The sequence below is a fragment of the Lynx canadensis genome, chromosome B1 (genome assembly GCF_007474595.2).
Source record: "Lynx canadensis isolate LIC74 chromosome B1, mLynCan4.pri.v2, whole genome shotgun sequence".
Classification (NCBI taxonomy): Eukaryota; Metazoa; Chordata; class Mammalia; order Carnivora; family Felidae; genus Lynx; species Lynx canadensis.
This window is the reverse complement of record NC_044306.2, coordinates 54,143,046-54,170,551: the sequence shown is the minus strand read 5'-3', so window position 1 is coordinate 54,170,551 and position 27,506 is coordinate 54,143,046. Positions and strand designations below refer to the sequence as shown.

General features: G+C 39.4%; 1 long non-coding RNA gene across 2 annotated transcripts in view; it reads left to right on the top strand.

Moving 5' to 3' along the window:
• LOC115512070 overlaps positions 1–27,506 on the top strand; it is a 67,992-nt gene that overhangs the window by 32,312 nt on the left and 8,174 nt on the right. For both annotated transcript variants that reach the window (XR_004343518.1, XR_004343517.1), the window contains exons 2-4: positions 21,653–21,786; positions 23,852–23,986; positions 25,278–25,365. This is a non-coding gene — a long non-coding RNA (uncharacterized LOC115512070). The remainder of the gene's footprint in view (positions 1–21,652; positions 21,787–23,851; positions 23,987–25,277; positions 25,366–27,506) is intronic.

The following is a 27,506-nucleotide window of genomic DNA, read 5'->3' as shown; positions in this document are numbered from 1 at the left end:
CTTTGGATTCTGTGTGTTTCTCTCTCTCTCTGCCCCTCTCCCACTCACTCTCTGTCTCTGTCTCTCACTCTCTGTCTCTGTCTCTCAAAAATAAACATCAAAAAAAATTTTTTTAAATATTATCAGACTTTCAAATGTCAGGATGTGCTCAGTCAATATATTCATCACAATATATTTAATATATTAATTATATTATTAAGATTCTCTGCCATTTGAACAGATAAACAAAATTCAGACTACTTAAGTTCGAGTTTATAAGCATATTTTGGTCTTATCATTCAACAAAGATATTTGTACTCATCCATGTGAATATTTCAGCGTATTAAATTTGTCTCCTTAATTAAGATAGTCCAATTGTGTGGTAAGTACTCAAATTCTGCTTCTCTTATAAGATCTCAGAAAAAAAAAGAGAATTAGATAGGAGCTGTGAAGCAGGCTGAGTCAGCCACAGACATATTTGATGGACTGAAGTTATATTAGGAAGGGGACACAAGGACATGTATAAGTGTAGGTCACACTCTGGGCCTGTTGTGCTTGATGTTATATTCATTCTTGATACAATGACCCCACTGATGATTATCCATCTCAGAACAGGAAAGGACAGGAACTGGCAAGGTGGTGCTCTGATCCAAGACTCATTTACTAGTAATCAGTAATCATCTCCCACAGAGAGCATGCTTCAGGACAGTCATGAGAGAACAAATAAAAGGATGGGCAATGTGTTCTGTTCTGTATTTTCCATTATTTTCTGTCTATTGTACCCAAGAAATTGGTTCTCTTTTCCTTTGCTGGATATGAAAGATGCATAGAACACAGAGAGATTTTAATGAAAATACGTGTAAATTAGTCAGAAGATATTCTGCAATACACTGAGGATATTTGTAAAGAAGCATATTCCAGGGGCCCCTGGGTGGCTCAGTGGGTTAAGCATCCAACTTCAACTTAGATCACGATCCTGCAGTTTGGGGGTCTGAGCCCCATGTCAACCTCTGTGCTGACAGCTCAGAGCCTGGAGACTGCTTTGGATTCTGTGTTTCCCTCTCTGCCCCTCCCCCTGCTCATGCTCTTTCTTTCTCTCAAAAATAAACATTAAAAAAAGAAAGAAACATATTTCTATACTGTGGCAACGATTAAACCCATCTTGTTCATCAGAATTAGCCAAATACATAAATGACTTACGTGGTGTGGTGTTTGTAAAGGGTTATAACGTCCCTTAATGAGAGGTATGGTAAGCCACTTTTGTTAACTCTCAGGGATCCACTTTTACCTCTTACTGATCTTAGCTTAGTTTTCATGGAAATAATGCAATTATGTTCCAGCCTTCCGTTAATTGTTGGTAACCTTGATCAAGTTTTGCAGTTTCCACATCTATAAAATTAGGTGGAAAAAAGTACATAATATCAATGATTACTTTCTGCCTCAGATCAGGGATTCTGGGTCTTTTCCTCTCAATTAGATTACAGGAGCAAGCCATCACCTCTAAGGAGAACCATACTGCTATTCTTTAGGAGAGTCAGATAGAAAAATATATATCTATATCTATCTCTCTATATATATATATATAGAGATAGATATAGATATATATATATATATATCCCAGCTTTTCTACTCATTAGCTTTGCAAACTCAGACAAATCACTTAACCTCTCAAAAAGTTCCTTATCTACAAATTGTAAGAAAGCAAGTTATATCCTTAAGGGGTAGGTGAGAGGATAAAATGAGGTCAACCCTGTAAAGGGCCTACATACAATATTGGATACTTAATAAGTTGTTATTAAATGATTATTTCTTCTGTACTTCAAATATGCTGTCATGGTTCCAGATGGAGCTCTAATTATCAGGCCTGCAAACCAGTAGTATGTCCGTGAGTACTTCACTCATTTTATTTTACAAACTTCATAATCATTTAACCAAACACTTCTACAGTCATCCCTTCTGATTACTTTCCTAACCCTGATTCTCACATGGTATTATGCACATGGTAATTATGTTATTTCTGCCAGTCAGATTGCCACTAACTGGCCTCTGCCATTCTGAGATTATTCCCTCCCTATTGAAATAATGGCTCTAACTTCAACTGTAAGCCCTCCCGTCAACATCTCTGGCGTTTGTAAATTAGACACAGAAAGTCCTTTTCTTCAGAGATAGAGGTTCTCCACTCACCAGTGTTTGCCCAGAGCCCTTTGGTGAAGGGAGTGTTTTTTAAGCTTTCTTAGAAATCATAGTTGTGGGTTGGTAGATGGGTAATACACATCATAAACCTTCCCCGGAATTTCATTTTACCACATCTTTCACTATGTTTCTTTAATTTATATCAATGAATTTATAGTGTCACAACTTGACATATATGGGTTTAATTTTTCTAGTCAAACCAACCATGAGAACCACTTCCGTGTGCTACAAGTACCACATTGAATCCAGAATCTCTGTGAAGGGGCACTGATAGTGATGCATTTAAATCCACATTTATTTTTTAATCCTTATTCTTTTAATGTTTATTTTTGAGGGGGGGGGGTGCGGGGGGAAGCAGAGCCTGAGTTGGAGAGCGGCAGAGAGAGAGGGAGACACAGAATCCGAAGCAGGCTCCAGGCTCTGAGCGGTCAGCACAGAGCCCAACACGGGGCTGGAACTCATGAGCCTCTAGATCATGACCTGAACTGAAGTTGGATTCTTAACAGACTGAGCCACATTCGGGTGCCCCTAAATCCACATTTAAATCCCTCCTTCTTATTTACCCAAGGGATACGGGAGTACTGATGCATAGGGGCACTTGTACCCCAATGTTTATTTCTAGCAGCACTCTCAACAATAGCCAAATTATGGAAAGAGCCTAAATGTCCATCACTGATGAATGGATAAAGAAATTGTGGTTTATATACACAATGGAGTACTACGTGGCAATGAGAAAGAACGAATATGGCCCTTTGTAGCAACGTGGATGGAACTGGAGAGTGTGATACTAAGTGAAATAAGCCATTCAGAGAAAGACAGATACCATATGTTTTCACTGTTATGTGGATCCTGAGAAACTTAACAGAAACCCATGGGGGAGGGGAAGGAAAAAAAAAAAGGAGGTTAGAGTGGGAGAGAGCCAAAGCATAAGAGAATCTTAAAAACTGAGAACAACTGAGGGTTGATGGGGGGTGGGAGGGAGGGGCGGGTGGGTGATGGGTATTGAGGAGGGCACCTTTTGGGATGAGCACTGGGTGTTGTATGGAAACCAATTTGACAATAAATTTCATAGATTGAAAATAAATAAATAAATAAATCCCTCCTTCTTTGATCAGCATTCTCAGAATCAACTGTTTCACCAGATTCCAATATTTATGAAAACTTCACAAAAGTCCTGTGATACTTTTGGTGTGTAAACATTCCCTTCCGGATTTATTCTGTAATTGGCACGCTGGAGTATCTCTTTATACATTCAATACATATCTGTGAAATGTCAACCCCATGCCAGATGCTATTCTCAGAACTGGAAATATGATAAGGAGCAGAGCAGAACACAATCCCTGTCCTCATGGAACTCTCACTGTAGCCATGGGAGAGATAAAAGAAAGTGATAAACAAGAAAAATAGATATCATGGTGTATTTGATGCCTCTAAGAGAGAAATGATGGATGGAAGGACCGTGTAAGGAATATATGCATGACATTTTAAATAGGATGGCTACCAGGAAAGCTCACGTTGACAGAATGTAGATTTTGAGTGAAGAAAAGGAAGTCATGAGATAGTGAGCTATGCATATATCTGAGAGGGAATGGCAAGTGCAAAAACCCTGGGGTGGGAGTACCCCTGATAAATTAGGGGAACACTAAATAGGCCCATAGACTTTAAGCAGAAAGAGTGAGAGGAAAGTATTAAGACACGGAATCGGAAGATAATGGGGACTAGGTCATGTAGGGCCTGTGGGCACTAGCAAGGGCTTTGGCTTATATTCTGCATGAGACGGGAAGCCGTAGGGTAGAATTTGAACAGAGGAGTGACACCTGATTTACCTGTACAGGATCGTTAAAGTTGCTCTTATGACACCAATGAGTGTTTTGGGGACGGGGATGCAGGGAGATAAAATTGATCAAGTGAAGGGCTATGGAGACCATTGGGAGGTTATTGCAATAATTCAGAAGAGATTATGGTGGCCTGGACCAGGTGGCAGCAGTGTGCGTGGTTAGGGGTGTCAGATTCTAGAAATACACTGAGGACAGAGTGAACAGGATTCACACGTGGGCTGTAGTAGAAAGAGAGGAGTAAAGATGACTTCGGGAGTTCTGGCCGAGGAATCGAAAAATTGCTGAATTCCTTTACTGAAATAGGAGATGGTATGAGGATCTAGTTTGGTAGGGATTTTCAGGAACTCAGATTTGGACATGTTAGGTTTGCGACATTTTAAAGGAAACAGTAGGAAATTAGGTTTGCGTTTGGCCATTAGGCTTTGTGATTCAGCATGTAGAGGATATTTAAAGGCAGGGAACTGGGTAGGATCACTTTGGCAATGAACGCAGTAGATAGTGTCGAGCGAGAAAAGAGGCAGACCTGAAATAAAACAGAAGCATTTATTGAAGGTCTCATAATTGCAATTTGGGGGGCACAGAATTTGTGTAAGCAACCCACATCATGTCCCCCTGGGGAGCAAAAGTCAGGGCTTTTTAAAGACAAAAGGGCATGCTTGTATACATTGTTCACAAAGAATTTTGAGTGGTGGTGGTGGCAGAAAACTAATCTTGGCTACGCATAATTGGTTGCTAAGGCTATCACTAAGCAAAAGTCAGTTATTGTAGCAAATTGCAGATGTTCATGCCGAGTCCTCGGAATATTTGCTCTTTGGCACAGTTAAAAACTTCATGGTTCCAGTGGTGAGCATATGTCTAAATTCCACCTCTTTAATGGCCTCCCAGCTCCGTTTCAAAACCCCTTGACATAACTGACTCCGTTTTTTTTTAATGTTTATTTATTTTTTGAGAAAATGCCAGAGGGGGAGGGGCAGAGGGAGATAGAAAAAAGGATCCGAAGAGGGCTCTGCACTGACAGCAGTGAGCCTGATGTGGGCTCGAAATCATGAACCGGGAGATCAGGACCCGAGCCAAAGTAGGATGTTCAACCTACTGAGCCACCCAGGTACGCCTAACTCCTTCTTATTTCACCTTTCACAACAGAAAAGGGAAAGGACTAAAGAGTCCCGTGAGACACAATATTTAAAGGTTGAGGAGATGAGAGGGAACTAAAATTGTATCATGGTATAGAAGTTTGTTTTGCCTGGCTTTAGTTGCACAATTTAGTGACGGACAAAGTGGGATCATCATGAGAACTGGCTTTTTCTTGCAGGATGACTCCTTCAGCTCAAAATGCAGCAATGTTCTCAAGCAAGGGAAGAACATCTCTATAACACAAAGGTCTAGAGAGCTTTATTGGGTGTTTGGAGTTTCAGGGCACTCCCAGAACTTGAAATCCTCCCAGATATTACCATTTCAGTTCTCTAACCTCATTTAATTTTGACCAATGTGCTGTTTATTTCTCATGTACAGTTAAGAACATGGGTTGTGGAATCAGACAGATTGTTCTAACATTGGCAACGTTACTGTCAGCAATCTGACCTATGGTGATTCACTTAAGGGTTAACCTCTCTGGGCCTTGGTTTCCTAATCTGTGGAATAGAAAAGACAAAAATACTTACTCAAAAGGATTCTTCTGCATATTGAATATAGTACAATTCTATAATACAAATATAATACAAATACAATATAATACAATACTTAGAACAGTGTTTGGAGCCTAGCATTTCTAAGTGTTAGCTAGGACTATCATTAGGAGACTTGGTAAGGCTGAGAAGTCAACTGATATTACAATTTGATCACAGAATAAATCTCTGGCCGCATTCAGTAGTGCAGCTGCCTGAGTTAAGGAATCATTTTAAATGGTTTTACAAAGTCCCTGTGTCTCTAAATGTCTTTGAGCGCACCAATAATTTGAGTTTTTAACTTTTTAATGAGTTAATTTTTCTGTTTCAACTCTATTTCATAATGAAATAAGGTCGTGATTTTTTTTTCATTATGGAAGTAATGTGGTTTATTGTAAAAAAAAAAAAAAAATTACCACTACAGATACGTATAAGTTAGGAAGTTAAAATAAAATGAAAGCTCTTTACCCTGAGGTAACATCAACATTTGTTGCATATTCTTTCATGCATTCCATATACATCCATGAAGTTCTATGAGCCCGCCTCTCTCCAGGAGCCCCAAGGACTCAATGCTACAGAACTCTCAACTTCAAGTCTCAAAGTTCCCTCTGGTACAAGAGGAATTAAGTCTTATGCTCATTTATCCATCAATATCTTCAAAGAGCAGGGGTGCCTGGGTGGCTCAGGTCATGATCTCATGGTTTGTGAGTTCGAGCCCAGCTTTGGCCTCTGTGCTGACAGCTCAGAGACTGGAGCCTGCTTTGGATTCTGTGTCTCCCTCTCTCTCTGCCCTCCCTGACTCATGCTCTGTCTCTCCTTCAAAACTAAACAAACATTAAAAAAATTAAAAAAAAAAAAAAAAAACTTTAAATAGCAGAAGCCATTTTGTAAACTGTGACTCCTGAATCTGCTCTGACTAGAAAAAGTAAATGGTGGTTGGGTTGGATTTGAGAGAGATAGGGTGCATACCCAAATTCATATCTCTCTCTTTCAGAATCCCAATCCTCTTTCATAAAGTTTCTAGTAACAATGGATTAACCATTCTTGCATCTCGTGTTTGTATGTTTCATGTTTTCATGGATTCTATGGGATAGGCAATATGACTCCCCAGGGCCTTATCCTAGAAGGTATTTCATCCTAGGAGACATGGGCAACACAATTTTCCTCCTTGTAATGTCTGTTTATTCATAACTTCTGGTCATAATATCTCTTGAAAAGTTTACCTTTTTGTGAATGAATTCTTTTTTAGTATAATAGTAACTATTTCCCCCTCAAATGTACTAAAGATAAATGCTATTAGAAGTGATATGTCTAGGGGCTCCTGGGTGGCTCAGTTGGTTAAGCGTCCAACTTCGGCTCAGGTCAGGATCTCACAGTCCGTGAGTTTGAGCCCCGCATCGGGCTCTGCGCTGACAGCTCAGAGCCTGAAGACTGTTTCAGATTCTGTGTCTCCCTCTTTCTCTCTCCTCCCCCGCTCATGCTGTCTCTCTCTTCTCAAAATTAAATAAACGTTAAAAAAAATTAAAAAAAAAAGAAGTGATATTTCTACATTATGTTTTCAGTCAAAGACGTACTCATCAATAGACTTGACACAACAGTTTATAGTCTGAGAATGTTATGTAGAACAATGGGTGAATTCAAAATTGTTCTTTGTGTACACATGTCAAGTGAAGGGGGTTGACTAGTCTGTTTTGTGCATGCGCCAATTTTGTATCTTAAAGTAATCTCATGTACAGTTTTTTTTTGTTCTAAAAATGGTTTCTATGTTATAGCATTTTTTATTAGTTTCGCTTTATATTTTTAAAAACTTCATTTAAATCCAAGTTAGTTAATGTATAGTGTAATAATGGTTTCAGGAATAGAATTAATGACTCATCGCTTACATATAACACCCAGTTCTCAACCCAACAAGTGCCCTCCTTAATGCCCGTCATGCATTTAGCCCATCCCCTTGCCCAGCACCTCTCCAGTAACCCTCTTTGTTCTCTGTATTTAAGAGTCTCTTATGGTTTGCCTCCCACTCTCTTTTTATCTTATTTTTCCTTCCCTTTCCCTATGTTCATCTGTTTTATTTCTTAAATTCCACATATGAGTGAAGTCATATGTTTATATTTCTCTGACTGACTTATTTTGCTTAGCATAATACCTTCTGGCTTCATTCACATTGTTGCAAATGACAAGATTTCATTCTTTTTGATTGCAGAGTAGTATTCCATGGTGTGTGTGTGTGTGTGTGTGTGTACCACATCTTTCTCATCCATTCATCAGTCGATGGACATTACACTCTTTTCATAATTTGGCTTTTGTTGATAGTGCTGCTATAAACACTGGAGTGCATGTGCCCATTCAAATCAGGATTTTTATGTCTTTTAGATAAACACCTAGTAGTGCAAATGCTATGTCATAGGGGTAGCTCTATTTATAATTTTTTGACAAACCTCCATCCTGTTTTCCAGAGTGACTGCACCAGTTAGCATTCCTACCAGCGGTACAAAATGTCCCAGTTTCTCTGCATCCTCACCAGCATCTGTTGTTTCCCGAGTTGTTAAGTTTAGCCATTCTGACAGGTGTGGGGTGGTATCTCATTGTGGTTTTGATTTGTATTTCCCTGATGATGAGTGATGTGGAGCATTTTTTTCATGTGTCGGTGGGCCATCTGGATGTCTTCTTTGGAGAAATGTCTATTCATGTCTTTTGCCCATTTCTTCACTGAATTATTTGTTTTTTGGGTGTTGAGTTTGATCAGTTCTTTATAGATTTTGGATACTAACTCTTAATCTGATGTGTCTTTTGCAATATCTTTTCCCATTCCATCAGTTGCCTTTTAGTTTTCCGGATTGTTTCCTTTGCTGTGCAGAAGATTTTTATCTTAATGAGGTCTCAATAGTTCATTTTTGCTTTTGTTTCCCTTGCCTCCAGAGACATGTCTAGTAAGAAGATGCTATGGCCGATGTCCAAGAGGTTACTGCCTGCTTTCTCTTGTAAGATTTTGATGGTTTCCTGTCTCACATTTAGGTCTTTCATCCATTTGGAGTGTATTTTTCTGTATGATGTAAGAAAGTGGTCCAGGTTCATCCTTCTGTATGTCACTGTCCAGTTTTCCCAACACCGTTTGATGAAGAGACTTTTTTCCATTGGACATTCTTTCCTGCTTTGTTGAAGAATAGTTGGTCATGCTTCATTATCGGTGTATAGAAATGCAACCAATTTCTGTACATTGAATTATATCTTGCGACTTTGCTGAATGCAAGTATCAGTTCTAGCAGTTTTTTGGTGGAGTCTTTTGGGTTTTCCATGTAAAGTATCATGTTGTCTGTGAAGAGTGAAAGTCTGACTTCTACTTTGCCGATTTGTATGCCTTTTATTTCTTTTGTTGTCTGACTTCTGAGGCTAGGACTTCCAGTACTTTGTTGAACAACAGTGGTGAGAGTGGACATCTCTGTTGTGTTCCTGACCTTAGGGGGAAAGCTCTGTTTTCCCCCATTGAGGATGATATTAGCTGTGGGTATTTCAAACATGGCCTATATGATCTTGAGGTATATTCCTTCTATCCCTACTTTCTTGAGGGTTTTATCAAGAAAGGATGCTGTAATTTGCAAATGCTTTTTCTGCATCTATTGAGAGAATCACATGGTTCTTAGTCTTGCTTTTATTAATACAATGTATCACATTGATTGAACTGCAGATATTTAACCACCCCTGCAGCCCAGGAATAAATCCCATTTGATTGTGGTGAATAATTCTCTTAATGTGTTGTTGGATTTGGTTTGCTAGTATCTTGCTGAGAATTTTTGCATCTACATTCATTAAGGAAATTGGTCTGTAATTCTCCTTTTTAGTGGGGTCTTTGTCTGGTTTTGGAATCAAGGTAATCATAACCTCATAGAATGAATTGGGAAGTTCTCCTTTTATTTCTAGTTTTTTGAAACAGCTTCAAAAAATAGGCATTAACTCTTCTTTAAATGTTTGGTAGAATTCCTCTGGGAAGCCATCCAGCCCTGGACTCTTACGTGTTGGGAGATTTTTGGTTACTGATTCAATTTCTTTACTGGTTATGGGTCTGTTCAAATTTTTTATTTCTTCCTGTTTCAACTTTAGTAGTTTATATGTTTTTAGGAATTTGTCCATTTCTTCCAGATTGCTCAATTTGTTGGTATATGTAATTGTTCGTAATATTCTTTTATTATTGTTTGTATATCTGTGGTGTTGGTTGTGATCTCTCTTCTTTCATTTGTGATTTATTTATTTGGGTCCTTTTCTTTTACTTTTTAATAAATCTGGCTAAGGATTTATCAATTTTTTAAATTTATTTCAAAGAACCAGCCCCTTGGTTTCATTGATATGTTCTACTGTTTTTTGTTTTTTTTTCCCCCAATATCATTGATTTATCCTCTAACCTTTATTATTTCCCCTTGTCTGATGGTTTTGGGCTTTGTTTTGCTCTTCTTTTTCCAGCTCCTTTGGGTGTAATGTTAGATTGTGTATTTGAGACCTTTCTTCCTTCTTTATTAAGGGCTGGATTGCTATATACTTCCCTCTCATGACCACCTTTGCTGCATCTCAGAGGTTTTGGACTGTCCTGTTACCATTTTTATTGGCTTCCACGTACTTTTTAATTTCCTCTTTAATTTCTTCGTTGACCCATTCATTCTTTAGTGAATATTCTTTAATCTCAAAATATTCATGGTCTTCCCAAATTTTTTCTTGTGGTTGATTTCTGTTGCAGACTGAGTCTGGAGTTCTCTCTTGTCTTGCAAGAGTGTGGACGCAGAATTGAATAGAAGAGAGGCTACTGTCTGGGAGGAAGCAAGACCCCAAACAGGGCTTTTGCCTCTGTATTTACTGAGCTCACAAGATATTACCCATGTGGTGAAGGTGGAGAAAACAAGATCTTACACACATGAATGTGGAGAAAAAAATCAGACAGTAGTCATTAACTTGTATGTATAAGAAGAAAAGGGTCTGGAGGCAAGTGGAGTTTGGGATTAAAGCACAATAGTATATTGGCACCAGATGGAAAGTAGTTTCCTGCAGGTGATATAACAAGTTTGTCGTGATCCCATTACAATATCTTGTTAGCTTACCTCGGGCACTTTTGCCCCATGGTGGTGGCTTTCCTCCCAAGCTTTATTCTAACCCATTTATGTAAGAAGAACCTATTTCCCCACAGATTTCAAGTTTCATAGCATTGTGGTCTGAAAATATGCATGGTATGCTATCGACATTTTTGTACTTGTTGAGGGCTTATTTGTGACCCTGTATGTGATCTATTCTGAAGAATGTCTCATGTGCACTCAAGAAGAATGTATATTTTGCTGCTTAGGATCAAATGTTCTGAATATATCTGTTGAGTCCATCTGGTCCAATGTGTCATGCAAAGCCATTGTTCTCTTGTTGATTTTCTGCTTAGATGGTCTGTCCATTGCTATAAGTGGGCTGTTGAAGTCCCCTACTATTATGGTATTATTATCAATGACTTTCTAACATTATTTTTTAAATGTAGTTTGAGGTTGAAAATTGGTGAATAAAATGGTACAAAAAAAAAAAAAAAAAGAGAGTACATTCCAAGGAATAACTGCCTTGCACTTGTCCTACAGTAACTGCCACCTGCATTTCAGTCTCCTCTCCTTCTTTGGTGAGGACATAAACCCTCACTGCACTAAATTTTAATAAATTATTTATTTTCAGTTGTTATTAATTATATAAACTAGTTTTCATTGTTCAATTGATATCTTTTTCATTATTCAATTGGGCATCTTGGTTTGGAATGAAATAAGTCGTAATTTGTTGCATCAAAATTGATGGAATTAATAAATATTATAATGGATTTTCATCTATGTCAAGGTTTTCCAAGGATGATTTAAAATTACCAAGAAAGCTAGAGGAGTATTTATTTTATCATTTCACCACTGTTGCCCATGGGGTACCAGATTCCCTTCATGAATATTCAGACTGTCTATCTATAGTCTCCTCCAAACTAGATAATAAATCCTATATTCCCCCTATTTTTTGTTTCTTGCAACCATTTCCTATTATTATCTGTATTAGTCAGGAATTTTGCTCATAAAAAGGAAAAACAAATCTTGCGGTCGTAGCAAAATTGTGATTGTTTTTTGGGCTAATAGAAGAAGTTTAGAGAATTAAATAGAACCCAGAAGCAGGAAGCAAAGCTGCAGGGTCAATCTACCTGGACCGACAGCCCAAAGTTGCTGCACACTATTGCTACCACTCGCTCATTGACAGCAAAACTGGGTCTGATTTTTGCACCATTAATCCTAATCATCTCTTAGTCGTCTCATTCGGTCCACGTTAAAAGCAGTAAGACAGTGTAAGGGGTTGAACTGAGATCTTGTGCCTGTGTCCTGACTACCATGTTTGAAGAGAAGTGTTTCCTCCCTGTAGAGTTCATAGTGGGAGATTGGGCACTGCGTTTCTCCAGTAGTGTACCCACGGGGGTTCTCCTGAAAGAGAAAGGGAGAATTCATGTTGGAAACTCAAGAGGAAACACAGAGACTATAGTTGCCTTTATCTTAGAAGTCATGATAAGCCTAGTCATATGGACGTAAATCTCAGGGAAGATCATCTGCAGTGGAAGAAGAGAAGTGTAAAGTTGCACCATATAGTACATGAGAAGAGGCAGCTTCATGAGAGATATTTTGTGTAGGGATATCTGGTAAGCTTCTTTAGCAGGGATCCTACTGCATAAAAAGTCATTTTAATTGTCAAAGACTGGTAGGAAAACGAAGAGATGTAATATTCAAATAGTGCAGTCATCATGCCATGTGAAAGCCAAGTAACGTGATGATTCCCTGAGTGAACAAAGTTTGAAATATCAGTATAATGTTCATATTGTCTGGGTGATTTTACTTCAGGCAAATGTCATTTGCCATTTTAAATCAATTAATTAAATTATTAAATTATTGTTAATACAATTTTAATTACTTTTGATGTTGTTAATACAACTTCCAATTAATTTTAATGTTGTTGATGCAATTTTTTGTTTTTGTTTATAAGATACTTTTGGTTTCATGGTTATATGAGAGGCGTAAGAATATAGGTTTTATATCTGTTTTTATGTTTGTGCATATCTAAGTGGAAGGGGCAATACATTACCCATTTTAGAGAAACACTACTCTTTACTAGTTTTGATTAATATACGTACATACTTATCTTTATTCCAAATGCCATTAATTGACACTCTGGAATAGTTTTCCAACATCCTCTTATCCTTATTATTATGAAAATATAAAAAAAACCCCAAAACTATCATTTTTGTATTGCTACTTTTGAGAAACTCTCATAGGGGAGGCAGTTCAGCTAAATGGTTAAGAATTCACGTTTTCGGGAAGCCTAGGTGGCTCAGTTGATTAAGTGTCTGACTTTGGCTCAGGTCACGATCTCACAGTTTGTGAGTTCGAGCCCTGCATCAGGTTCTGTGCCTGGAGCCTGCTTTGAATTCTGTGTCTCCCTCTCTCTCTCTGACCCTTCCTTGCTCGTGCTCTGTCTCTCTCTGTCTCTCAAAAACTAAATGTTAAAAGAAAAAAAAGAATTCAAGTTTCGGATGCCAACAACTTTATGATCTTAGGGAAGGAACTGGGCCCTCGGTTTCAGAGGGTATGAATATGGAGCTAATAAATAATACTTATATCACTGGGTTGCATAGCAACCCAACAAATCAAACCTATTATATAATAGGTATTTGATCAACAGTAGATATTACAGTTAACTTGGGAATTATATATCAAGAAAGCTTCGGTATTATTTGTGGAGGTATTTTCTGGGATGCTTGTATTTGTTTAATATTTATTAGGAGAAAATAGTGTTTAAATTCTCAGAAATTAGAATAGCCATTCAAAGAAAGCAGTTGATCATTCAGGGAGGATTATTAAAGGAAAGGACATGAAAGTGACAAACTTCCATGTTCTGTCACAATCACTTTAGAGTCACCTAATGATCTATAGGCAAGGAAATCTGATTCATGAGTATTTATTCTCTTCACCAGCTTGTTTCTCTTCCATTTCTGTCTTATTTTCTCTCTCTCTGTCACTGTCTCTTAAACACCACAAGCACTGTTACCAGACCAAAGTGGGTCTGCTTCTTGGTGAGTTACAGAGACTGAATCAAAGGGAGTTGCCTTATAAGGTCATCTTTATCTGTACAAACAAGGAGAGCACTGGGAATAATTTCCAAATGTGTGTCTCTCCAAACCAGAGAAAGCAGGTTTTTTTCTATTAGTTAGGGCTCAGGATGAATATTCAGAGGGGGGTTTTAACATCATAATGAGGCTCAGGCACTTTTTCTTTTTTAAGTTTTCTTTCTTTCTTTTTTAAAATTTACATGCAAGTTAGTCAGCATATAGTGCAACAATGATTTCAGGAGTAGATTCCTTAATACTCTTTACCCATTTAGCCCATCCCCCTTCCCACACCCGTTCCAGTAACCCTCCGTTTGTTCTCCATATTTATGAGTCTCTTATGCTTTGCCCCCCTCCCTGTTTTTATATTATTTTTGTTTCCCTTCCCTTATGTTCATCTGTTTTGTACCTTAAAGTCCTCATATGAGTGAAGTCATATGATCTTTGTCTTTCTCTGATGGACTAATTTTGCTTAGCATAATACCCTCTAGTTCCATCTACGTAGTTGCAAATGGCAAGATTTCATTCTTTTTGATTGCCGAGTAATACTCCATTGAATATATATATCACATCTTCTTTATCCATTCATCCATCAATGGACATTTGGGTTCTTTCCATACTTTGGCTATTGTTGCTAGTGCTGCTATAAACATGGGGGTGCATGTGCCCCTTCGAAACAGCATACCCGCATCCATTGGATAAATACCTAGTAGTGCACTTGCTGGGTCGTAGGGCAGTTCTATTTTTAGTTTTTTGAGAAACCTCCATACTGTTTTCCAGAGTGGCTGCACCAGTTCTGCATTCCTAGAGGCTCAGGTACTTTTTGATTCATCTGTGCATGTGTCCTCCTCAAATGTTTCTTGTTCTGTTCCAGCAGTTTGCTAGTTAGTTTCTAAAAGGTAAGATTGACAGGTAGACAGAAGCTTTTGGGGTTTCCTGAGTTCCGGAGGTCAGTCCTGAGTTCAGGAGGTCAGGTGGGTGATAGCACCCCTCTACACATGCTTTTGTTTCTTCTGTTTCCTTCTCAAATTTGGTATCACTGTTTTCAATAACAAATTTAGATCTGTAAAATAACAATTTTGGTCATTTCTGCTCTCTGTTCACCAAGTGTTACTAACAAAAATTTAAAATTATCTTGCCAAAAGTCTTTGCCATTTGCCCTTACTGCCCACACACATATCTGACACATTTTGCTTTGGCTGCTGCTACACGTGCAAGAAGAAATCAAAGGCCTTTAAGCAAGTGGATTCACAGCTCAAGTTCACAGCTCAGCCCTCTACTAGGGAACGTGGCGTTCAGATACCTAGAACTCTGTAATGGGAGCACACTGGGTCAGCCATCAAAATCCTATTGAACGTAAGTATATGACTTGGGCTGCACATTAGAATAAGCTGAACATTAAAAAAGAGAAGAGAAGAGAAGAGAAGAGAAGAGAAGAGAAGAAAAGAAAAGAAAAGAAAAGAAAAGAAAAGAAAAGAAAAGAAAAGAAAAAAGAAAAACTAATACCTGACTTTCAAGTCACTGAAATTCTGGTTTAATTTGTTTGGAGTGAGACTAAGCTTCTATCTTTTAAAAGTTCACCCAGGTGTTTTTAAAGTTCAGCTTTGGAAACCTCTACCTCGTTGTTATCTATTGCCGTCTACACTATGTAATTAAGCCATCGTGGAACGCGTCTTTCTCCAGAGAGCTGGTGTCTCTTTCACTGGACATGCTTGGTCCCTGATGGACATTTATCACTTATTTCACCTTAGACATACAGCCCACAGAATGCACATTTCCAGTAAACAGCAAGTACAAGTAAACTAGTAAAGTGATGATGACATACCTAACGCAATACGTCAGGGATTGCCGAGGAAAAGGAAAATATCGCTACCAGATAGGTATGTGATACAGAGGATTCCTCTAGTAGGGTGTTGTGTTCTGAAGGAGGCGTTTGATGGTTACAGTCTCTTCAGTTCCGTGATCCTGTGACTCTTAAGTGTCCTAGGTCTAAAAGAACGGCAATGGGGTTAAGGAAAAGACTCGAACCCCAAAGAGAGAAAGTTTTGAAAGTAGAAGCAGGGATTCTTACTTCTGTCTTGTATTTCACTGGGGGACTTTGGCAGATGTCTCAATCAATTTCTGTTGCAATTCTCTCTTTCCTTTCCTGGCCGACAAACTCTTGGTGAAAATCTCTAAATGGACTTTCCCCATTCTCTTTACCTTATTAGTATTCCTACTAAGACTCTACCCTACCAGCAGATCTCAGTGGGTTCAACTTTTCCAAAATACTATTTGCGACAGTACAGGTGCAGAATCGACATCTATTTACTTGTCTCTGTTCATCGTAGAGAAAAGTGAGAGAGAGAAGCTAGTAGCTTCTACCTATGACACATCAGTGGAGAGGTTCAGCCCCCATTCGACCTAAATATCTCCTCTGACTTGTACCATTTGGAAATTTGCTTAAATTCCAAATCATATTAACAGTTGCAACTTTTCTTTTTGTTTTTTTTTTTTGTTTGTTTTTCTTTTTGTTTTGTTTTTGGCAACTTCTAACTGCCCATCTCCATCTGGAAGTCCCACAGTAGAAATCTTGCCTGTTTGCATTTTCTCCACTTTCCTAGGAGCTAAGGCCAGACAGCTACGTGGTGTCTATGCTTTTTTTTTTTCCCCCAAACCATTGACACCTAATCTATCACCACTACACTTCCTAAGTATCCTGGGATCTGTACACTTCTCACTTCTCTCTACCTCTGTGTAGAGGCCTTTAAATATGCCACCACGGTTTCCCTTCTGAATCACCGTGACAGCTTCCTTACCGATCTCCTTGCCCTTAGCTTGGCTCTCTGTAGTTTTCATGGAGACATTTTCCAGGCTGCGGTCAGAATTTTAAAAATGCAAACCTGATAATACCATTTACTCTAGTACTAACCCTTCAATATTTCCCCGTTTGCCTGGATAAAATGAAACTTCTTCACCGAGGACCTTGAAACCCTTCTTAATCTGTCCCCTGATAATCCTTTGCAGCTTCGTTTCTAGTCAGTATCCTTTCTCACACTCTGCATTTCAGCCAGACTGAACTGATTTTACTTCTCCAACCATCCAGCCTCAATTCCAGGTCTTTGTAAACACACTAATCTCTCTATTTTAAACATCCTCTTACTTGGCCTGACGTCTATCATCTTTCCGTCTTTGTTGGTATTTTCTCCTATCAGGCACCCGTCCTAGTGTTTAGCATCAGGTAATTAATTGCCTCTGTCAGCATTTCCTATGTGACTGCAAATTGCCTGAAAGTGTGGTTTGTATTTTGCGCGGGACATTCTCTGTAGACAGCAGTTTGTAACACACAATACTGCTTGTTATTTGTCCCATAAATAACATTTTTAATAGGGGCACCTGGTTGGCTCAGTCAGTAGAACATGCGATTCTTGATCTTGGGGTTGTGAGTTTGAGGCCCACCTTGGATGTAGAGTTTACCTAAAAAAAGAAAAAAAGAAAGAAAAGGACTCTAATAAGTTCACATTCTTTCTTTCTCTGGATTAAATGTATTTACCTCAATTATGAAACTTGAAAGTAAACCTTAAGTGTGCGTATTATATTTAAATCCTTTTGCAAATGACTTTCCCCTTATCGTTCTTCAGCTCAAACACTGATATTCATTTGAAATATCTACGGTTATTTTCCAGTTTAACAGCTCTTGATCCAAAAGATCAAATATTACTGTATTTACTAGTGTAAACAGTAAACAGCAAGTACAAGTAATCTTACAATTTCAGTAATTCTATGTATTCAACAAACTTTCTCAATTACCTTTATCAGAAGCTGAAATTTGGGATGCCTGGGTGGCTCAGTTGATTAAGTGTCCGACTTCAGCTCAGATCATGATCTCATGGCTTGTGGGTTCGAGCCCTGCATCGGGCTCTGTGCTGACAGCTCAGAGCCTGGAGCCTGCTTTGGAGTCTGGGTCTCCCTCCCTCTCTGCCCCGCCCCCGCTCGTGCTCTGTCTCTCTCTGTCTCAAAAATAAATGTTAAAAAAATATTAAATATATATATTCTAAAAGGAAACTGAAATTTAAGAGATGAAAAACTATTTTTGCAAGCTGATACATGTAATTATCATTTTGGATAAACCTGTTTTGAAATCTGTGATACTGTTGGGTTTATTTCACCAGTATGACCAAGAGTCAGTGTGTTTATTGGCAACACAGTCAAGGGATTATGCTAACACACTGAAATAATAAGAATACTGCAAATTTGCAAATCTTCATTGTGCGTTTCCATCAGCATTTCTTTGGTAGCAAGTATGTACCAGCCCCCAGAAACAGAAAAATCTCTGTGGGACATTAGGAATGCAGAGTAGCATTGCTCTGAGACGAATACAGCAGAGCGTGGTCTGTTTTTTTAACGAGGCAAATCTAGAGCGGGGTAACATGACCCTGGGCCACCTTGTTGTAGATCGGTAAAAATCATGAAAATAATACTCTTACGGGCAGCTACACCAGCATGGGACTTTGGTGGCCACTTCTGTGGGAAGACGGTGTGAATATAAAGCAGAGCCACCACCAAAAGCAGTGGTAAAGCATTTGGCAGCCTTCAGAGACTCCTCCATAAGAGGCTGGAGCCAAAGGAGGAGGAGGAGAATGGTAGACGGCCGCCAGCAGCTAAGACGTCTTTCCTATGAGGACGTAGGGGGCGCAGATTGAGACTTTAAATAATAGCCAGTGTAATGTCCCACTCATTTTTTCCAGTGAACGTTAGAATCCAACCGAACATTTTTGTACCAAAATTGTTATTTCGCAGTTATTTCTAGATCGTCATTCTCTGGAAAACACAAGTTATTGTTATTATTGTGTCTGTCTTTTTGAGATTTTTTTTCCCCTTATAGCTTTTGATGTTATATGCTGTCGATACGATCTCACTTATTACCAGTCGTAAGTGGTTGGAATTGGCCAGAAATACTTGTTTTTACATTGAAGATAGAGAGATTGATGCGGACAAAGTCTTTATGTCCAGTCATATGATGCTCTGAACCAGTCATCAATCAGTGATAAAGCTAGATTTCTCCAACTTCTTCTTCTTATTATTATTATTAATTAATTTATTTATTTGGGAGAGTGCAAGCAGGGGAAGGGCAGAGAAAGAGGGGGTAGAAGATCCAAAGTGGGTTCTGCACCGACAGCAGTGAGCCCAATGTAGGACTTGAACTTATGAACTGTGAGATCGTGACGTGAGCTGAAGTCTGATGCTCATTTGACTGAGCCACGCAGGTGCTCCCAGACTTCTCCAGCTTCTGACCATACTATCTATTGACTATGACCATGCAGTCTGCAGTGGGGGGTGGTGGACAGATATCCAAAATCTTGGTTGTTTGTGGTTATTTATTTATTTTATCTTTTATTTTTATTTTTATTTTTTATTTTTTTTTCAATGTTTATTTATTTTTGGGACAGGGAGAGACAGAGCATGAACGGGGGAGGGGCAGAGTGAGAGGGAGACACAGAATCGGAAACAGGCTCCAGGCTCCAAGCCATCAGCCCGGAGCCTGACGCGGGGCTCGAACTCACGGACCGCGAGATCGTGACCTGGCTGAAGTCGGACGCTTAACCGACTGCGCCACCCAGGCGCCCCTATTTTTATTTTTTGATTGATTTTAAGTTTATTTATTTTAGAAAGAGAGAGTGGGGGAGGGGCACAGAGAGAGAGAGAGAGAGACAGAGACAGAGACAGAGACAGAATCCCATGAAAGCTCTGCCCCATCAGCATGGAGCCCAATGCAAGGCTCCAACCATGATATCACAACCTGAGCCGAAGTCAAGAGTCGGAGGCTCAACCAACTGAGCCACTCAGGTGGCCCATACTTATTTTTTTTGAAAGTAGACTCCGCACCCAATGTGGTGCTCCATCTCATGACCCCAAGATCAAGACTCGCGCGCTCCATCAACTGAGCCAGCCAGGCACCCCTGTTTGTGGTTATTTAAGTTCCCAATGGCTAGTAGACAGCATACAGGACCACGAGTTAGCAAGAAAGTTCAATTTCCTCTGGTGGCCCTGATCCTCTGTTATGTGACCTTTGTCCCTCAGCCACTCTGGGTTCCATTTCTTCCTTTGTGGAGAAGGTGCTTGGGCCAAATCAGAGACAGTTGACCTGAGGTCTGTGGTTCCCTGCCCTTCCCACCCCAATAGTCACACCACCCATGAATAGATTCCCGGGAATTGGCCAGTCTAAACTTTTATACAATAAGCTAAACACGTACAGTTTTCTAAGCAGAAATTCAGAGATAATATCAGATTTTCAAAAAGTCTGTGATCAAAGATCACTGACAACAAATTCACACAACTAGAATACATAATTTCAAAGGCCCTAATTTATTTAAATACCTATGATTCCATGTATTTTAGCGTTGAATGTGATATGTACTTTCCCAGTGTAACTTCTAGGTACTAATAGTTATAGGATTTCAAAACAAATAGCCCAAAGCCAATCTTCAGAGAGATGGGAATAAATATGAGAGAGCAGTTCGTGATATTATTACATCTGAATGTGTCTGGGATTCTAGCACTTTTAAATCTTTTCCTTTGCTCTATTTCAGGTTGTATGTCTACATTTCCTTTGTGAGAACGCCTGAGGAATTGTTGAATCAACTGTTTTGCAGACATGTGGCTGCTCTAACTTCTTCCAATATGTTAATGTGTTTTTTTTTTAATTTTTTTAATGTTTATTTATTATTGAGAAACAGAGCATGAGCAGGGGAGGGGCAGAGAGAGGGGCAGACACAGAATCCGAAGCAGGTTCCAGGCTCTGAGCTGTCAGCACAGAGCCCGACGCGGGGCTTGAACTCACAAACCAGGAGATGGTGACCGGAGCCAAGTCAGACGCTCAACAGACTGAGCCACCCAGGCGCCCTTATGTTAATGGTTTGAATTAAAAAAATGTTCCTAAGAAGACAAATTTGGTTGAGATCCCAATATTTAAAGTTCATGTTTTTGGTTGCAAACTCAATAATGTGCATCATGTTGAAATCATGAAATTATTCCAGAAGCTGTATATGGCTTTGGGGGGAAAAAAAAAAAAAAACTTTTGGCAGCAAATAAGGGAGTTTCCTCAAAATTTCTGAATGCTTATATTATTATCAGTGGGAGATTGCTAACAGGGCACTTGGAACTCGTCCATCTTTGGAAAGCTAGGGAATTCTTACCATTATGCACATGGGAAAATATAACGTTTTGTTATTGGGAGGAGACCGTGAAACAAATGCTAGTCTATCTGGTGGTCAGGGACAGCTTGAATGATTCCCAGTTAATTTTTTTTTTTTTTTCTTGTTAGCCCCAGAATGTCTCACATGCACATTCCAGGGCAGACAGCTTGCCTTCAAACCTCTTTCTAGGCAACAACAATACCAGTGATTGTACCAGTGCCAAGACTAAAGCCATTGCTCTAAAGGCCTGACATTTTCGGCTGTCCATGGCAGCTCCTTCTGCTTTCTTACTATTCTTTCTTTCTGCCTCATCACCCCTTCAACTCATTCTTCGAGCAGATATTTTCGGGACTTCTCCCTTTCTTTTCATTTCCATAATCACAATCTAGTCTCGATTCTGCTCCAGCTCTCCTATGGTTTCTTCTCTAAATGCCCTAACGTTTCTTTCCATAATCTCTTCTCTGGGGAGTTAACTTACGCTGAACAGTAAGGATTCTCTTTCTCATCCGTTCTTGACCTTAATATACATATTAACATCACAATATATTTTATGTGTATATTTATTTATTTATTTCAGGATCCTTTAGTACTTACTTGCAAGTAGATACAATCTATAAGACTTCGCTTTTTTTTCTTTCCCTACATAGTCTCTTCTTTCTCTCCCGGTAGATTTGTCCAACGTCTAGATTCTACAAAGTGCCTGACCCTAAAAAGAGAATGATGATGGAAAAGAGCGGCGGGGCACCCGGGTGGCTCAGTCCATTAAGCGTCTGACTTTGGCTCAGATCATGATCTCATGGTTGGTGAGTTCAAGGCCTGCATCGGGCTCTCTACTGTCAGTGCAGAGCCCGCTTTGGATCCTCTGTCTCTTTTTCTCTCTGCCCCTCCCCTACTCACTCTCTCTCTCTCTCTCAAAACTAAATAAACATTTAAAAAGAAAAAGTCCTTTAACATTGAAGGGAATCACAGTTTTGTAGATTAAGCAAATGTATGGATAATTACACTTTTCTTCTTAGTGCTTGTCAAAATGATAATTAATTGACTTATTGTTTATCTCCCTCACCAGGGAATAGACCAGGGCTACCAGTTCAATATTATTCCCAACACCTAATCCAATACTTGGCACATAAGAGGGGAAGAATGCATATTTGTTGAATCAATTACTGAATTATAGCTATAGAATAATATTCTAATAGTGACACATCCAAACTTCAGTGGAGGCAACTAGGATCTATTTCACTCTGAGCAGAAGGATCAGAGGTTTCATAAAAAAGACCACGTCCAAGCTGAGACTTTTAAGAATTGGTAGGAGATGGAGTGCCTGGGTGGCTCAAGTCGGTTAAGCATCCGACTTCAGCTCAGGTCATGATTTCATGGTTTGTGGGTTCGAGCCCCACATCGGGCTCTGCGCTGTCAGCCCAGAGCCTGTAGTCTGCTTCAGCTTTCTGTGTCTCCCCCTCTCCCTGCCCCTCCTGCTCGCACTCTCTCTCTCTCTCTCTCTCAAACATAAATAAACATTACAAAAAATTTTAAGGATCAGTAGGAGTTGAAGAAAACAGGTTAAGTTGGATGCTGCTGCAGCGAAGTAAATAGAGGAGGTGTCAGGAGATAGAGCTGGGAAGAGCTTTTTTCTGTAAGCCGGCATTTCCAACAGTGTCTTCTGAGGACGCTGGTCTCCCCTGTTATTCAGAGAAAACCATGTTCCGTGTGCTGGTAAATGTTTAACAATTGGATCGCCTGAAAATATAAAAAGTCCTGATTTGTAACACTGGCCAGGAATAGATGCAGAGCAGCACGCGACTTTGTAGTATTTCTACCATCCAGATGCAGGAGATACACGTGACTCCGAGAACGTAAGTAGGAGTAGCCTGTAGTGATTCTTTGGGAGGAAAGATAATTTTTCCCTCTACCTGATGAATAATAAAACAGCAATAATAATAGAATTTACTATTTTCTATTACTTTTCTTTTGTCTTTAAAAAAAATTTTTTTTAACGTTTATTTATTATTGACAGGGAGAGACAGAGCATGAGCAGGGGAGGGGGAGACACGGAGTCCAAAGCAGGCTCCAGGCTCTGAGCTGTCAGCACAGAGCCCGACGCGGGGCTCGGACTCACAAACTGCAAGATCATGACCTGAGCCAAAGTCGGAGGCTTAACCGACTGAGCCACCCAGGCGTCCCTCCTTTTTTCTTAATTCCTTACAAAAGTAGAGTATCTCCTGTGGAATGTCTGCTCCAAATCATACTGTATCTCTACAGATTTCTGCTTGACTCACACTTTTTTCAAGAAGTTTATTATTTTTTAAAAAAGATTTCATATCTTCTTTTTTTTAGTGTTTATTTATTTTTGAGAGAGAGAGAGCAAGCAGGGGAGGGACAGGGAGGGGTACAGAGGATCCGAAGCAGGCTCAGCACTGAGAGCAGAGAGCCTGATGTGGGCCTTGAACTCACCAACCATGAGATCATGACCTGAGCCAAAGACAGACGCTTAATGGACTGAGCCACCCAGGCACCACTCAGGAAGTTTTTTTGTGTGTTTGTTTATTTTCAGAAAATTGTCTACTGGTTGTACTTATGCCTATTACCCTGATTTTCTATTTCAGTCTTTCCTATTTCTTATCCTATAATTTCTACTTGCTCAACAATTCATTTTTTTTTCTCCCTGTCATACCATTTCTGTTGGAAAACTGTATCTGTAAACGCAAAATGCAGTCACAACATAAATTTGTGTCACCTCTGCTCTAGATTGCAGTCTCAGACTCTGTGCCTTCCGTGTTTTTATATTCTACTAATGCCTGTACAGAATTCCATAAAGAGGTTTGCCCACAAAAATCCTATATGCCTAACCTAAGAAACTGGTCATTACAGAGAAGAGGCAGGCCACACCTTTGGAACGCTGAGGTGTCATTTCCAGCTTGCACAAGTTTGTTCACCAGAGCCAGAAGCCAACATAACGGAAGATTTTGACAATTCCTCGGAAAATAACTCTGAAGCTATATAAAGGTTTGCTAGAGCAGAGGGCTGGCTGTTGCCCTCTCATTTATTATCTGAACCTGGGACTCGCTGAAAGTGTGCCAAAAGAACAAATAAAAGAAGCTTTGCTTTCCTGTTTACTGTTTAATGTCCTGCTCCCCTTCCCTATCTTTTCTCTTCTCCCTTCCTTTTCACTCGTCCTCTCCTTCCTACCTCTGCTCCTGTTACCCCCGCTTTCTTTTCGCTAATTTCGATATGGCACTAAATAATTTTCTAATTCCAATCATACTCTAGGGATGATAGAAATAGAACCATCAACTTTAAAAATGCAAAGTGGAAAGGATTACAAAATAAGGCCAAATTATTATACTGTTTGCCGTGACTACTACTTTCTTACTGTTAGATTTCTTGATTTATTTCCTTAGAAACTTGAGAAACATGGCAAGTAGCTCTACAGCTCTTATTCTTACCTAAACTTTTAGAAGTGTAGACAATCTTCTACAATGCTACTGTGCTTTGTAATAGAGAAACAATACAGCCTGTTCATGTCCGTATGCTTTCATGTTGAATGTCTACTATGTATAGAATAGCTTTAAGAACTTTTCCTCCCAATATGGTAGTATAAAATTAGAGTATTTATTTTACTATCGAGTAAATTTATATATTAGCTCTAGAAGAAATTAGAGAAACCATATTGTTTAACTGCATCTACAATGTTTTTAATTTATATATTTTTTTAATTTACATCCAAATTAGTTAGCATATAGTGCAACAATGATCTCAGGAGTATATTCCTTAGTGCCCCTTGCCCATTTAGCCCATCCCCCCCCCACCCACTCCAGTAACCCTTTGTTTGTTCTCCATATTTATGAGTCTCTTCTGTTTTGTCCCCCTCCCTGTTTTTGTGTTATTTTTGTTTCCCTTCCTTTATGTTCATCTGTTTTGTCTCTTAAAGTCCTCATATGAGTGAAGTCATGTGATTTTTGCCTTTCTCTGACTGACTGATTTCACTTAGCATAATACCCCCCAGTTCCATCCATGTAGTTGCAAATGGTAAGATTTCATTCTTTTTGATTGCCGATTAATACTCCATTGTATATATATATACCACATCTCCTTTATCCATTCATCCATCGATGGACATTTGGGCTTTTTCCATACTTTGGCTATTGTTGATAGTGCTGCTATAAACACTGGGGTGCGTGTGTCCCTTAGAAACAGCACACCTATATCCCTTGGATAAATACCGAGTAGTGCAATTGCTAGGTCGTAGGGCAGTTCTATTTTTAGTTTTTTGAGGAACCTCCATATTGTTTTCCAGAGTGGCTGCACCAGCTTGCATTCCCATAACTGCATCTGCAATATTACAAAGAAGAAAAACTTAAATGCACATAAAAGGCTTGCTGAAGGTAAGAAGTAGAAAGCAGTTACATTCTCTCATTAGAACTATGATATTGTTGGGGAATATAATTTAGTGCTTTTAAGGAATATTCCTTCTGTATTCCCTAAGAGATTCTTGTGATTTCTTCCCTTGACTTTAGGAGCTTTATTTCTTCACTTCACCCTTTTCTTTTAAAAAAAAAAAAATTCCCCAAAAGAGGGGTGTCTGAGTGGCTCAGTTGGTTAAGTGTCTGAGTCATGATTTTGGCTCAGGGCATAATCTCATGGTTCGTGAGATAGAGCCTGGTGTCAGGCCCTGTTCTGACAGTGCGGAGCCTGCTTGGAATTCTCTCCCTCCCTCTCTCTGCCACTCCTCAGGTCACACTCTCTTTCTTTCAAAATAAATAAACATTAAAAAAAAATTTCTCCAAAGAAAAGAAAACCCTTCCTGGCCCTGCATGGCTTACTGGAGGATAAGAGTTTGAGGTGACCTCAGGGGTGACTGGGGAAGGACAGAAAAGCTGGCATGTTCCAGGAGAGAGAATGAACTGCTGAGGAAATCACTTTAGAGTGACATGTCTTCTCAGTCCTCACCTCCCTTTTCTGTCATCTTTTCCTTCCTGCCTGTGATCTTACAGCATTTGGCAGCCTCTTGCATGAGAAAGGGTTAAAGAATGTATTGCCATTCCTAGAGAATTTGCCATTTTAAAAGGTGGCACCTTGGGGCACCTGGGTGGCTCAGTCAGTTAAGCATTCGACTTCTCAGGTCATGATCTCACAGTTTGTAAGTTCCAGCCCCGCGTCGGACTCAGTGCTGACAGCTCGGAGCCTGGAGCCTGCTTCGGATTCTGTGTCTCCCTCTCTCCCTGCCCCTCCCCCACTCACGCTCTTTCTTTCTCAAAAATAAAATTAAAAATAAAATTAAATAAAATAAAAAGTGGCACCTTACTATTCCATTCCATCAGTGTTATGTAAGAGCGGAAGACTGGTCAAAAATAAGCACTTAAATTGACATCACTCTTTCAAAATCTAAGATATTTCATTGAATGCATGATGCCTAGGAAAGAATGTGGAGTCCCACACAAAATACTTTCCTTTCTTTCTTTCTTTCTTTCTTTCTTTCTTTCTTTCTTTCTTCTTTCTTTCTTTCTTTCTTTCTTTCTTTCTTTCTTTCTTTCTTTCTTTTCTTTCTTATTTAGACAATCTGTTAATAAAGAGGTCCAGAGAACAATTGTAGCTAGATGCTAGATTCTGACAGCAGAGGAAATGAAAATGCCAGCAAAGCTGGGCCAGAAGGCCACAGGTGACAGAATGAGTGCATCCAAAAGACACCCCAAGCTAAAGGAATTCTATTTGCCCTGATTGTGTGATTGGCCTTGATTTTGTCCTCCATCTGGCAAATTATGTTAAACAACTATTTATACACATTGGAAAAATGCAGGACAGGGCACCGATCTTTGAGAAAGAGAGCAAAAGAGGTGAGCCCTGAAATTGTCTTTATCTTTTTTGCCTTTCTGGATTGTTCCACTGGAAGAGGCATCCAAGCAGAGGCAGTGGTTTCACAGATTCCACTGAGAAGACAGATTCAGAATTCATACAGGTTGAGGGGCTTCAATTCCTCCGGCAGAGCACTCATGAAGAAGCAGAAGAAGAGCTGTCGAGTCTTGTACGCCAGTTCCTTTGAGTCTGCTGGGGATCCTAAGCTGGGCATAAATAGGGCGAAACTCCATGAGGCCAGGCAAAGAACTACCAGGGAGCTGATAAATTTTCTACAACTCACAGGACTGAGAGGCTTTCAAATTCCAAATAACTCGAGTAGAAAGCCTTCATTAAGGAGGACAATAAAGAAGAGAGAAGACACAAATTGCTAGTATCAGGAATAAAACAGAAGTTATCACTCTAAATCCTATTAACAGGTGAAGAGCATTAAGAGAATATGAACAACGTGATGCCGATATATTTGGTAACTTTAAGTGAATGGACAAATTCTTTGAACAAACTACCATCAACCAAGAAAGGAAATAAAGCTGAAAAAGAGCAAAGACTTCTATTTGTGGTCTCAGAATTACAATTCAGGGAGCATAAGTCCTAGCAGAAACCAGAAAAGTATTCTGCCTGCGGGGTGAAAGCGAGGGATTTTTATGAGAAAGAGGAAGGAGGGCAGTTATAT